The sequence below is a fragment of the Tursiops truncatus genome, chromosome 20, assembly GCF_011762595.2.
Source record: "Tursiops truncatus isolate mTurTru1 chromosome 20, mTurTru1.mat.Y, whole genome shotgun sequence".
Lineage (NCBI taxonomy): Eukaryota > Metazoa > Chordata > Mammalia > Artiodactyla > Delphinidae > Tursiops > Tursiops truncatus.
This window is the reverse complement of record NC_047053.1, coordinates 48642065-48653375: the sequence shown is the minus strand read 5'-3', so window position 1 is coordinate 48653375 and position 11311 is coordinate 48642065. Positions and strand designations below refer to the sequence as shown.

Sequence of the window (11311 nt, the reverse complement as noted above, 5' to 3'; positions counted from 1 at the left end):
TGCTGCCCCAGGAGGGAAAGTGCTCCCTCGACGCTGATCCCAGCCATGCGGGGGCTCTTAGAAGCCCTGACCCTTAGCAGGGCCCGGAAACAGCCCAGGGCAGCGGTTCTCCAAATGGGGTGCCAGGACCGGCAGCAACAGCACCACCTGGAAGCAGGTAGCAAGGCAGACTCTTGGCCCCGCCCCAGACCTCCTGCACTCTGGGGGCTTGTGAGAACCACTGACGTCAGGCATAGAGAGCAGCCCTGGTAGCAGGTCCCTCAGCCCCAGAGAAGCCACTGGGGTCCTTCGTGGTGCCAGGGGAGGTAGGGGTGGAGCAGGGTTCCGGCTGTCCCTTGCTGTGGACACACACTGGGGAGCAGAGGAGGTGGCCCTTGGCCTTCTGAGGGTGTCTCCAGGGAAGAGGGTTCCTCACCACCTGGAAGGACAGGGGCCACCTCTCACTGGAGTAGCCTCCCAGCGTGGAAGGACCCTTGCACACACAGGGACGGCTGACCCTTGTGACTGCTTTCCCGATGCCCTGGGACCTCACGTGTGCTCCCGCGCTCCCCCATCAACCTCTGCGTGTTTTTTTTTTTTTTTTTTTTTTTGCGGTACATGGGCCTCTCACTGTTGCGGCCTCTCCCGTCGCGGCGCACAGGCTCCGGACGCGCAGGCTCAGCGGCCATGGCTCACGGGCCCAGCCGCTCCGCGGCATGTGGGATCTTCCCGGACCAGGGCACGAACCCGTGTCCCCTGCATCGGCAGGCGGACTCTCAACCACTGCGCCACCAGGGAAGCCCTCCTCTGCGTGTTCTGACCTCAGTTTTAGCGTCTGTCTCCTTGTCCATCTCCCCCGCGAGACAGATGCTTCTTCCAGTGAGCGGGCTGGCTTGCTCGACGCTGCGCCTTCAATTGGTGACAATTTATTCACCCGAAACTGTTTAGTGGGCAGCTGGGGGTGCCAGGCCTGTGGCTCCGGTGGGGACCCGGGTGGGCAGCCCCTGCCCTGGTGGTGTCTGCTATCCATTGGGGAGTAAATCCAACTACCCAGATGTTGAATCAGTTGTTAGGGTGGGGGGTGGCCTGAGCGCCATGGAGACTGAGCGCAAGGCCTGGTGTTCTGCCTTCAGGCTGGAGCCCTGCCCCTCCACTGTCTGCCTGCTCACCTCCCTTCTAGCCGGAGGCCTGAGGCCCCCACCTCTCTGCCTTCAGGCTGGAGCCCTGCCCCTCCACTGTCTGCCTGCTCACCTCCCTTCTAGCCGGAGGCCTGAGGCCCCCAACTCTCTGCCTTCAGGCTGGAGCCCTGCCCCTCCACTGTCTGCCTGCTCACCTCCCTTCTAGCCGGAGGCCTGAGGCCCCCAACTCTCTGCCTGGGGCCCAGCTCTGCCCTGCTCCCCAGGCCCCAGTGCCAGCCTTCACTGCCTCGCAGCTGACACCCCTCACTCCTGGGGTGACCCGACGCCTGATGAGAAGTCCCGTCCTCTACGTCCTCCTTGGTGAAGCCCCCAGGTCCCTCCCCTCTCTCTGCAGAAACTGGGGCAGAGATCACGCCCCTTACGAGTGGAGGGAAACACGCGTGTACACACGTGCACACACTCACAAGGGCCCGTTCCTTGCTGGAAGGTCCCGCCTCATTGATCCCAAGTAGCCGAAAAGCCCCATTACCCAGTCGGCCAACGTGCTGGCAACGTCCCCGGCTCCCGGCCCGAGGGAGAAGGAAGGGGTGGGCTCAGGATGAGGGAGGAGGGGGCCAGCAAGGCGGGAGGGAGGCTGGCAGAGGTCGAGCAGCCAGGCTCCAGGACGGCGAGGGCAAGGGGCCGAGGGGAGTGGGGGGCGGAGAGCCAGGCGAGGAGTGTGGACAGGCCAGGGTGAGGGAGAGGGTGCTGTCAGCAGCCTCCGGATATCAATTAACTGATAAATATTTGATTAGAACCTTCACTAACTTACATCTTCCCAGGGCCCCCTCTTCCCCACCTCCTCCAAGGCTCCAGGAAAGGGGGGCTCCTCTCCCGTCTGCTTCCTTACCACCCCACCCATAGCTCTCCCCAGTGCACTCTTCCCCGGGTCCCGTGCTGGCAGAGGGGCAGCCGCTGATCACTCCCACTGCGTGGTTCCTGGGCAGGAGCCCGGAGCCCAGACTGTCAGGGGAAGCTTCGACCCAGTGGGAATGCTGGGAGGTGTGTTTGGAGTCCTGAGTGCCAGGGTCTGGAGGGGTCTGGGGTGGGCAGGAAGCAGCTATGGGACAGGGACATCGAGGGACATCTGCAACATAATAAAGTCAGCACATCTGAGCACTTGGTGCTCCCTGCTCTGCGGACGTGAACTCATCGAACTCCCTCCAACCTACAAGGTAGACGCCACCTCCCCATTTCACAGCTAATAAAGCTGAGGTACGGGGCGAAGTGACTTGCCAGTAGCCACCGGCTCCCAAACCTGGCCCTCTGCTCCTCGTGCGGGGGGCGGGGGGGACTGGAGGGAGGTGAGATTCCACAGCCTAGTGACAGTCTAGATGCGCAAAAGCACAGGGAGGGCTCCAATCCCCCATCTTGGCCACCGAGTGGCCCCAGGTCACCGTTTATCCTCTCTGCAGTGGTCATCTCTGGCGTGATTCGGTGGGTCCTGGGCAATTCTTGACACCCCCGCCCTGGGTGTCCTCCACGCCCACGCATGGTGGCTGTCGTCCACGAGTGGCCTTCACCCTGGCTGCACACGCATGGCTGGACCCCATCAAAGGGCAGCCCAACTTTACGACCAAACTTTCCCATGAGGTTCTGGAGTGTAGCCTGGGCTGAGAGCCGTCAGACCAGGCTAGGATGGAAAAGCAGTGAGTAATCAGGTTCATCCTGAGAGGCTGTCTAGCTGCCTGGCACACAGAGGGTTGCAACGGTGTTTGTCACTTTCCTTTTCTTCCTTCTTCCCTGGTCTGTTGGGGCCACAATGAGGGAGGGGTTGAGCTTGGCGGCATGAGCTGAGCAGAGTCCCCCTGCCAGGCCATGGGGCTCATCTCAGATAGCCTCATGGTTTCAGATGATCTCAGAGCAGCTTGTGAACTTGTTTGGCTCCCCGGGGGTTCATGAATTCCCAGAGAATGGGGGCCACTCACTCACCCTCCATCCCCACATCCCTGTACCTCCATCCCCACAGCCCTGTACTCAGCACAACACTGCTGTACTCGGAAGAGTTTCAGTGCACACTGGATGGGTGGATGAATGGAATGATGGATGGGCAGAGGGGTGGATGGGTGGATAGATGGATGGATAAAAAGATGGATGGAAAGACAGATGGAGAGTGAATTGATGAAAGGTGAATGGATGAGTCGATGGACAGACGGGTTAAAGCTTAAAGACTATGGTCGGGTCACGTATCCCCACTCCCTCTGCAAATCTGTTCCTCTCTCCTGTCATCACATTGGCCTGGCAAACCAGTAAGATCACCTCTGCCCACTCCACTCCGTGGCCCACAACTGGAGAAAAGCACCAAATCACCCTGATTTCCTTAGATCACTTCCCTCTGCCGGCCACTGCCCCTCACTCTCAATGGCCATTTCACTCTCCCTCCTCAACCCTCCAACTGTGCTCCACTAGCCTCACCCTCAGTGATGACCATGCTGCTTATTTCCCGCGGCAAATGGAAGACAACGTCCATGCTCCCCTGCTCCCCTCCCTGCCTGTGGTCCTACCCTCGGCCTTCCCTCCCGTCCCCGCTCCTGTCTGTGACCAGTCGCTTCAGTGCACACTGCTGTCCAGTCCTTGTCACCCGCATGTGCTCACAGCTCTGGCAAGTTGTCTGCTCTCTGCCATGATAGGAAAAGAAAACCCTCCTCGACCACACGGCTCTGTCAGCTACAAAGCCCGTGCACTGCTTCCCTACAGAGCCAAGTCTCTTGAATGAGCTGCCTAGACCTGCAGCTGCAACTCCTTTCTTCCCGTTCCCTCGTAATCCCACCCCAAGCCGGTTCTCCCTGGCACCATCCTCTGAAACTACCTTGGGCAAGGTTCCCACCTCTGCCACCTGACAACCTAATGGTCAGCTCGCGGTACTTATCCAGCCTGACCCCTCGGCTGCGCTGAATGCGCCGACTCCTAGTCTCTCTCCAGACGCGCTCTCTTTTCTTGGTCCTTACTCACCACTCTCTTTATTGCCCTGGAGGAGTTTCTGGCCCAGCGGGAACTGACCGCTCTAAGCCGACAGTGATGGTGGCTGGAAGGCAGTAAGTTCTAGAGAGATCAAAGTTTTTTCATCTGGCAAAGGGGAACTGAGGGCAACGGACACAGAGGGTGGACCGATTCGGGAGGAAGGAAGATGTCGGGGGAGGCTGTGTGGCTGGCCATGAGGGTGAGGCTAGGGCTCTGTCCTCTGGCTTCTGGAGCAGTGGAGTGAGTCTGGGGTATTTATTCCCCTGCTCTCTCCCTGGGAGGCCATCTCTGTCCTAGACCAAGGGGGACCTAGACGCCCCTCTCGAGGGGCTGCTCCAGGATCCTCCCTCCTTCTCAGTCTCAGTTGCTGCTTCCTCCTCTGACCGTTAGGCCTGGGGTGGTAACAGGTCTGTCACCACCAGCTCTGCGCTGTTCCTGGTGGTGACCCTCTGCCCATCCTCCAGACACCTCTGCAGAGAATCTCCTTGTAAATAAACTCATGTTATCCTAGAGCCAGTGAGCCACCTGCTCCCTGTTGGATCCTGATGACACGGCGACGTGGGATGGGAGCGCTTGTCCAGCCCAAGGGACGGGTAGGGAGGGGCTCTGACCAGGGAGGGCCTGGCCAGCCTCTCAGGGAGGCCCTGTGGCTAACGGCCTTGTCTCTGCTCCTGCATCCGGGATGGGACTGCCTTTGGTACCAGACCCTGAGCACAGACTCAATGCGTCCATTTCTAGGTGGCCCTGGGCACAGCCCAACCTCTTAGTCTGTGGGAAGGGAACAGTGACTCGTCTGCCTAGAGGCAGGGGCTGGGCGGGAGGACCTTCTATCTTCAAGATCTAGAGCTAAGACCCTCCCAAGTGTTTCTGCCCACATCACTCACTCGCCCAATGGAAATTCCTACACTCAGGCCTCGGCCAGTGAGCTCCCATCTTTCGGGGTGAGGGTCCGTTGTGTGTGTGGTGTGCTGGGCGGGATGCCCAGGGAGCAGGGTGCTGGGGGGAAGGGAAGAGCGGAAGTGGCAGCAGACAGAGCCCCTCCCAGCCCCTCGCTGTGCAGTCCCCTGGGGACCCCTCTGCTCACAGCCCCGCCACGACAATTAGGCTAATTGCTTCCCAGACTCCTCACCCGAGGAGGGAGGGCACCGTAAGCCCCTGGTCCACAGGCCAGGCTGCAGAGGGAAGGGAGGCTGGCGGCAAAGGCTGGGCTCCAAGCCGTTTCTCCACCACCTCTGGGCAAAGCTGGCTTCTAGACGGGGCGAAGGAGGGGAGCGCAGCACGACCACCAGTCCCGAGGGCCAAGCTGTTAGGTGTGTGACCTGCCTGTTTTGCTCTGGACAAGGCTCACCTGCCCTGAGAGGGGAGCAGACCTCCACCCTCACAGCCACGCCCCCCAATACTGAGCTCTACCCAAGTCACTGGCATCTGTTGAGCCTCTGCTGCCTGGCACCGGGGACACACAGGAGGTGAACAGGCTGGATTTACACAGTGCCCGTGTGGGCAGGGACTGCCATTGGTACTCTGCGAACTTGGCCATTTAATCCTCTGGGTGACTTGAAGAGGCAGGTGTCACAAGCTGCATTTCACGGAGGGGGTACGGAGGCCATGGCCATGCGGAGAGTGGGCAGGAAAGCCGCCCCAGGGTATCCCTGACCACACTCCACACTTCACAGCACGGACAGGGTCCTTACACAGGCACGGTGGAGGGCTGTGGGGAGGAGAGACCTGGGACTGGGCCTTGGAGATGCACCACCCATGCTCCCAGGACAAGAGGGACAGACGTCAACTTCTTAAGGCCGGAGCAGGGGCCCAGCCAGAGCCTTCATGCCATGTGTGAATTCACAGGACCAGGAGAATGGGTGGGTCAGCTTCCAGAAGAGGCTGGTTCAGAGGGCCCTCTGTGAGCATCCCTGGCCTGGCCTCTAGGCCTCCCCTGTTCCGTGCCGATCAGTGTCGGAAGGGGAGGCAGCTGACCTAGGGGCTGACGGCTGGCAGGCAGGATGTGTGGGTTCAAGTCCCCAGTGACGGCTGAGCCAGGGGACCTCACAGCTCTGACCTCTCAGCCAGGAAGCAGGATGGTCCTGCCTTTCCCATCCCAGGGCATGCACGAGTGAGGCCTTGCCCCAAATCTCTGGACACTGGGGAATCTGCAACCCGAGCAAACCCGAGACTCCTTCAATCCCCGAGTCTCAGACAGGAGGTGACTGCAGGCGACACCAGACCCGGCCTGCCAGACAAAGTGACTTTCATCTCTGCGCTCTCACCGGCACCCCGCCTGGCTCTGCTTGAGCGAGCCTAGCGATGCATGTTCACTACCGGTGTGGAGGCGCCTTCCCTCTCAGAGCAGCTCTGCTGGGAAGCTCTTCCACACGCAGAGCTGGAATCTGCCTTCTGGAAACTTCCATCCCATGCCTACACTGCTGCAGTCTGTGGACTGTCCTCCACTCGCTGACCCTCTGAGGGCACGAAGAATCCACAACACTCTACCCGTCTTGATTGTTCCCTGGTGCAGCTCCAGGAATACGTGGGATGGTTGTTCCCATCTTACAGGTGAGGAAACGCAGGTCCATGGCTCCGGGTGAATCCAAACCCAGGCTGCGTTCCGCTTGTCCTCGCGACCACCGCACCTTTCCTTTCCCAGGGGCTGAGGGCCTGGTCGACACCCACCTGCTCAGGGGGAGGCTCCCTCTGGCTGTGGCTGCCCAGGGAGGTTGGTTCAGGAGCAGAGGGACGGAGTTTTCATAGAGCAGGAGAGTCACCGGCGATAACGTGATGGTAACAGAGGGGAGGATCGATGCTCACAGAGGGGAAAGGGAAAAGGATGGGGGGAGGGGGAGAATACGAGGAACAGGAGAGAAGGGGAGTCACGAGACTAACACATTTAGTTGTTTTCTTGGACGTGATAGTCCTATTTTCTTAACGTGCTGATCACAGGAAAGTGAAGTTTTGGGGAAAAAGAGATAATGAGATTATCGAAAAGGAATGAAGGTGAAGCTGGGACACATGACGATATCAAGGGAAGGGGCCGGAGACCCCCGGACTCTTGTCCGTGCTGGCCCACACATCAGGGCCTGCTCACATTCCTGCTGACACGTGGGGGAGTTTCGTTGGTTTGGGCAAGATGTCCCGCTGGGACTCAAGGCGCACGAGCAGGAGTAAGCATGGGTCCTCTGACTTTCTCCAAGGACGGTGGATCCTGGCGCTGTCCAAGGAGACCCAGGACAACCGGGATCCCAGAGAGGGAACTCCGAGACCGAGAACTTTCTGTCCACTCAGCTGAGGAGGAATCAGCACCCTGGGAGGCTGATTCATCCAGGGTCACCTGCTGCTGAGTGCAGGCAGGGCTGGTGTTCCCACATCCGCGCCAGCGGGAGTGGGAACAAAGGTGTGCGTGAACTCGCTCGCTGAATACACACCAAACACACAGTAGGCCAGGTTCCAGGTGCTGGGGTGTGCCCTGCCTCTGGCAGTGGACACCCAGGGGAGGCCCCGCGAGCATCAGCTAAATCTGAAATGCACGACGTGACTTTCGGGGGACAACCAATTAACCTCGCCACTGTGTTGGGCTCACGCTAACATTCCAATTTCCTGGGCGGCCAACTGACAGCAGGGGCCTGGCGGAAGCGTGCACGGGCTGGGCACCTCCGTTGCCTCTGAGTGTTTCCTGTGTAACTTAAGGAGGGGAGGGAGCTTGTTTTCCCGGGAGCACCGATACGGAAATAAACAGTTACAACTGAGATTGCCAGGACCTGCCAAGACCCAGAGCGAAAGGAAGGGCGGATCCAGGACTCAGTTGGTGCTCAGCCCGGGGATAGATGTCACACGTGGGAGGACGGCAGCAGGGTCCTGCTGGGCAGGACAGCACACGGCTTGGCCACAGCCGTCTCCCTCACCAGGTTCTTTCTGGCCTCGGACGCAGTTGCTTTCTCAGCCCAGAAACAGGCCACCTCCATGGCTCACAGGCTCCTGCCCCCAAATTTCATGGAAGAGTGGCCCTGCCAGACAGGAACAGAGGCCTCAAACAGCCCAGGCACCCGAAGAAAGCCAGGTCCTAGCCTGTGGAGGGTGAGTCCCGGAGACCCAGTGCCCATCTCCATTCGAGACCCCTCCTCCCCCTTCCAGCCCGCCACCCCAGATGCACGGCAGGAATATCCCCCTCCTGGAATCTCACACCTCCCTTCCTAGAGTTCTTTAAGATGTCGTTCCAGAGGCGTGCGGGGTGGGTGGATCCCTGCAGGCCAGGACTTCAAGGCAGAGACTTTGGCATGGTCTTTGCAAGCCGGGGTGCTGGTACAAATGCCTCAGGGTAGAGCAGGGCTGCCATCACGGTGCAGGGAACTCGAGTGGGAAGGGCAATGCCTTAGCACCTGAGCCCACCCGGACATTTCAGAACCTCAACAGTGGAGGGTGGAGACCCCCGGGGGCAAGGGCTCACCACTGAGTCCCCAACACCTGACACAGCCCAGGGATATAGCGGGTGTTCAGTATATGCTGAATAATGCTGACTGCAGGAGTGACAGCCATTGGCTGAGGGCTTTTCAGAGCCCACCACCGTGTTAAGCAACAAAAAAAGTGTTAGTTCATGGAATCGTCAAACAACCCGTGAACTGGCATTCTCTGTGTGAGGAGAGAAACTCAGAGCCAGAAGTCACTTGCCCATGAGCACACAGCTGGGACGTGAACCCAAACTCATCTGACTCCGGAACCAGCGGATGCTGCATGACGGCTACGGACTCTTGTCCAGATGGGAGTAGGAGAGGGTGGGCCTCCACCCACAGCCCCAGGGGGAGGGTCAGCGGCAGCCCAACGCCCTCACTCCCCTCCCCAAAGATCCCAGGGCTCTGCTGAGCAGGCTTTCGCGGCTTCACAGAATTCCTTCTAACCCGGCGGCAGGTGCCCACCTCTGGGCCTGACGCTCTCCTCCAGTGTTCAGAAGACAGGCTGACCTGGGCTCCCCTCCCCTCCCCGCCAGAGGGGGAGGGAGTTCAGTGTCTGACAAGGGTTCTGTTGAGGGAATGTCCTGCCTTGTGGTGGCTGCAGATTTCCGTGGTGTAAATACTCCCTGATTTCACGCTACCAGCTCGGAGTCACTGAACGTGGAGCTGGGAAGGGATGCACACCGTCCAGGGCTCATATGAAGGACCCCAGCACACCCCTGGGGAGAGGGCGCCGGCGCCAGCCGGGTTCCAATTCACCTTTCCTCATCCAGGCAACTGGAGGTCAGGGAAGGCCAGCAATGCCGGTGGTAGGTGTGCGGGGGCTCTGGGGGAGGCTGGGGGAGGGCTGCACGGGGATGGAGGGGAGACCAGGGACCCCCAGAAGACAGCCGGGAGGGCTTGCTGGGAGGGAGTTGCAGAGGCTTCAAGGCCGGCGATGAGAGTCCACCTGAGCGATTGCTCCTTCTGCCCCATCCAGTCCATTCTGTCCCCTGGCAGCCAGTTTAATATCTTTTATTAATTAGGGCTGTGGGAAGGCCCGTCACACCCTGTACTGCTTCATTCAGGACCCACTGGGTTGTGTATTTTGCAGCCGCCAGCTCCCTCCCTCCCTCCCTCCCTCTCTGGGCGGGGTGATGGGGGAGAGTCTAGCAGACCTGATAGTCCAGAGAGCACAGGGTGCCTTGCGTGTCTGCTCCCACCCCTGAGACCTAGAGGGACTTCAGGGGAAATCCAAGCAGAGCCCCTAGAGGTAAGCCCCTAGGACACTGCATCGCTCGGCAAGTTTACAATCTGATGCTGCGGCCTCTGTTCTGCCGTTCCTGGCAGCAATGGCAAAGACGGGCGGGCCCGGGCTGGGTTCCCACTGCCTCTGCCACCTTCCCTCCAGAATCCTGGGTCTCTCCCGCTTTATGTCTCCTTTTCCTTTGGTCCAAAGACCTTCATTTTCCAGTAGGGCCTCACGCCCCTCCTGGTGGCTGCCGGGTGGGTAATGGACCGGGTCACCCTGGCAAACAGTGAGTCCTGATGGTGGAGCCCCTCCACATGGAGCACACGTGGGGCCCGAGCCTGGGCTCCCACTTAGCCCCCAGCACTGGGGCCAGTCTCCTGACACAGCTCTCTGGGGTGCCCTGGTCACCCAGCCCTCCACCCAGGCTTGGCACAAGGGTGGGGGAGCCCTGCCACACTCTCTCTCGAGTGTCCCTGCCGGTGGGCCTGGTTTCCACCCTCTGCACCACGAAGGCCGACGGTGCCGACCCAGAGCCACCGCGGCTTCAGAACAAAAAGCACCGACTTGGCCCAGAGCCTGGAAGCAGCGCGGTCGCGCTCTGCGCGTGCTCTGTGTACTTCGTGTGTGCTCTGCGCGTGCTCTGTGTACTTCGTGTGTGCTTCTGTGCTATCTGGGGAGAGAACTCAGGGCACCTGTGGTCCTGGACAGAAAAACACCCTACATCTCCATCTTATCCTCCAGCTGGAATGTCAGCACCCGTGAACGTGGCCGCAAACCCAGGGCGTGTGCACCACGCGAGACCCCGTCACCGACACAAACCGCAGGTCCTTCCTACCGTGCTGCGCTTGACACTCACCTCAACTCCAGAACTAGGGTGTGAGCAGACCCGACCCTGCGCCTGGCCCTTTCATACGTTTGTAAAGAAGCCACAGCTTACGATTTTAAATGTTCTCTCTCTTTCGGAAAGTGTATTTCAATAAAATGGTTTCTTTTGTAATCCTATGTGCTTTATGCATTGAAGACCATTTTTTGAGAGGGAGTCCATGTGTTTCAACAGATGCTAAGGGGGTTCAAGGCACAAGAAAGGGTAAGAACGTCCACCTGATGGACCCCAGGGGCCCTCCCGCTCTACTGACTGAGATGCCACCCCCATCCCCCAGAATGGAGCCCGGCCATCCGCCAGAGCCCACGATGGTCCCTCAGCCCAGACTCATCCTCTTCCTGCATCAAGTTGGGCCCAGATCTCAGCTGAAAAGCCTCAGGGGAGGGGACGGATTTTTGCAAGATTAAGCCATAATTCCCTCCAAGCTCACTGCATACAAATCATACACAACGTGGCCCCATAAATCTCCTTCTCCCATCAGCTTCACCTCCACCCCGCCGTCCGTCCTGCCTGGGGAAATCAGCGAGGACCCGGCAGCCGCCATCTGGCAGGTGTGGGTCCAGGAAAGCAGGGGTGGGGCGAGGGTGCTGTCAATCAAGACCCCCAACAGGTCCCGACTCCCGGGGGGCCCTGCCGAGCTTGA

The 11311-nt window shown here is 59.8% G+C and overlaps 1 long non-coding RNA gene across 1 annotated transcript; it reads left to right on the top strand.

Moving 5' to 3' along the window:
- Nucleotides 1-7923: 7923 nt before the first annotated feature.
- Nucleotides 7924-10744, top strand: LOC141277393 (uncharacterized). Its single transcript, XR_012328725.1, has 3 exons — nt 7924-8183; nt 9199-9363; nt 10527-10744. It is a non-coding gene; the product is annotated as an uncharacterized lncRNA (long non-coding RNA).
- The last annotated feature ends 567 nt before the right edge of the window (nt 10745-11311 follow it).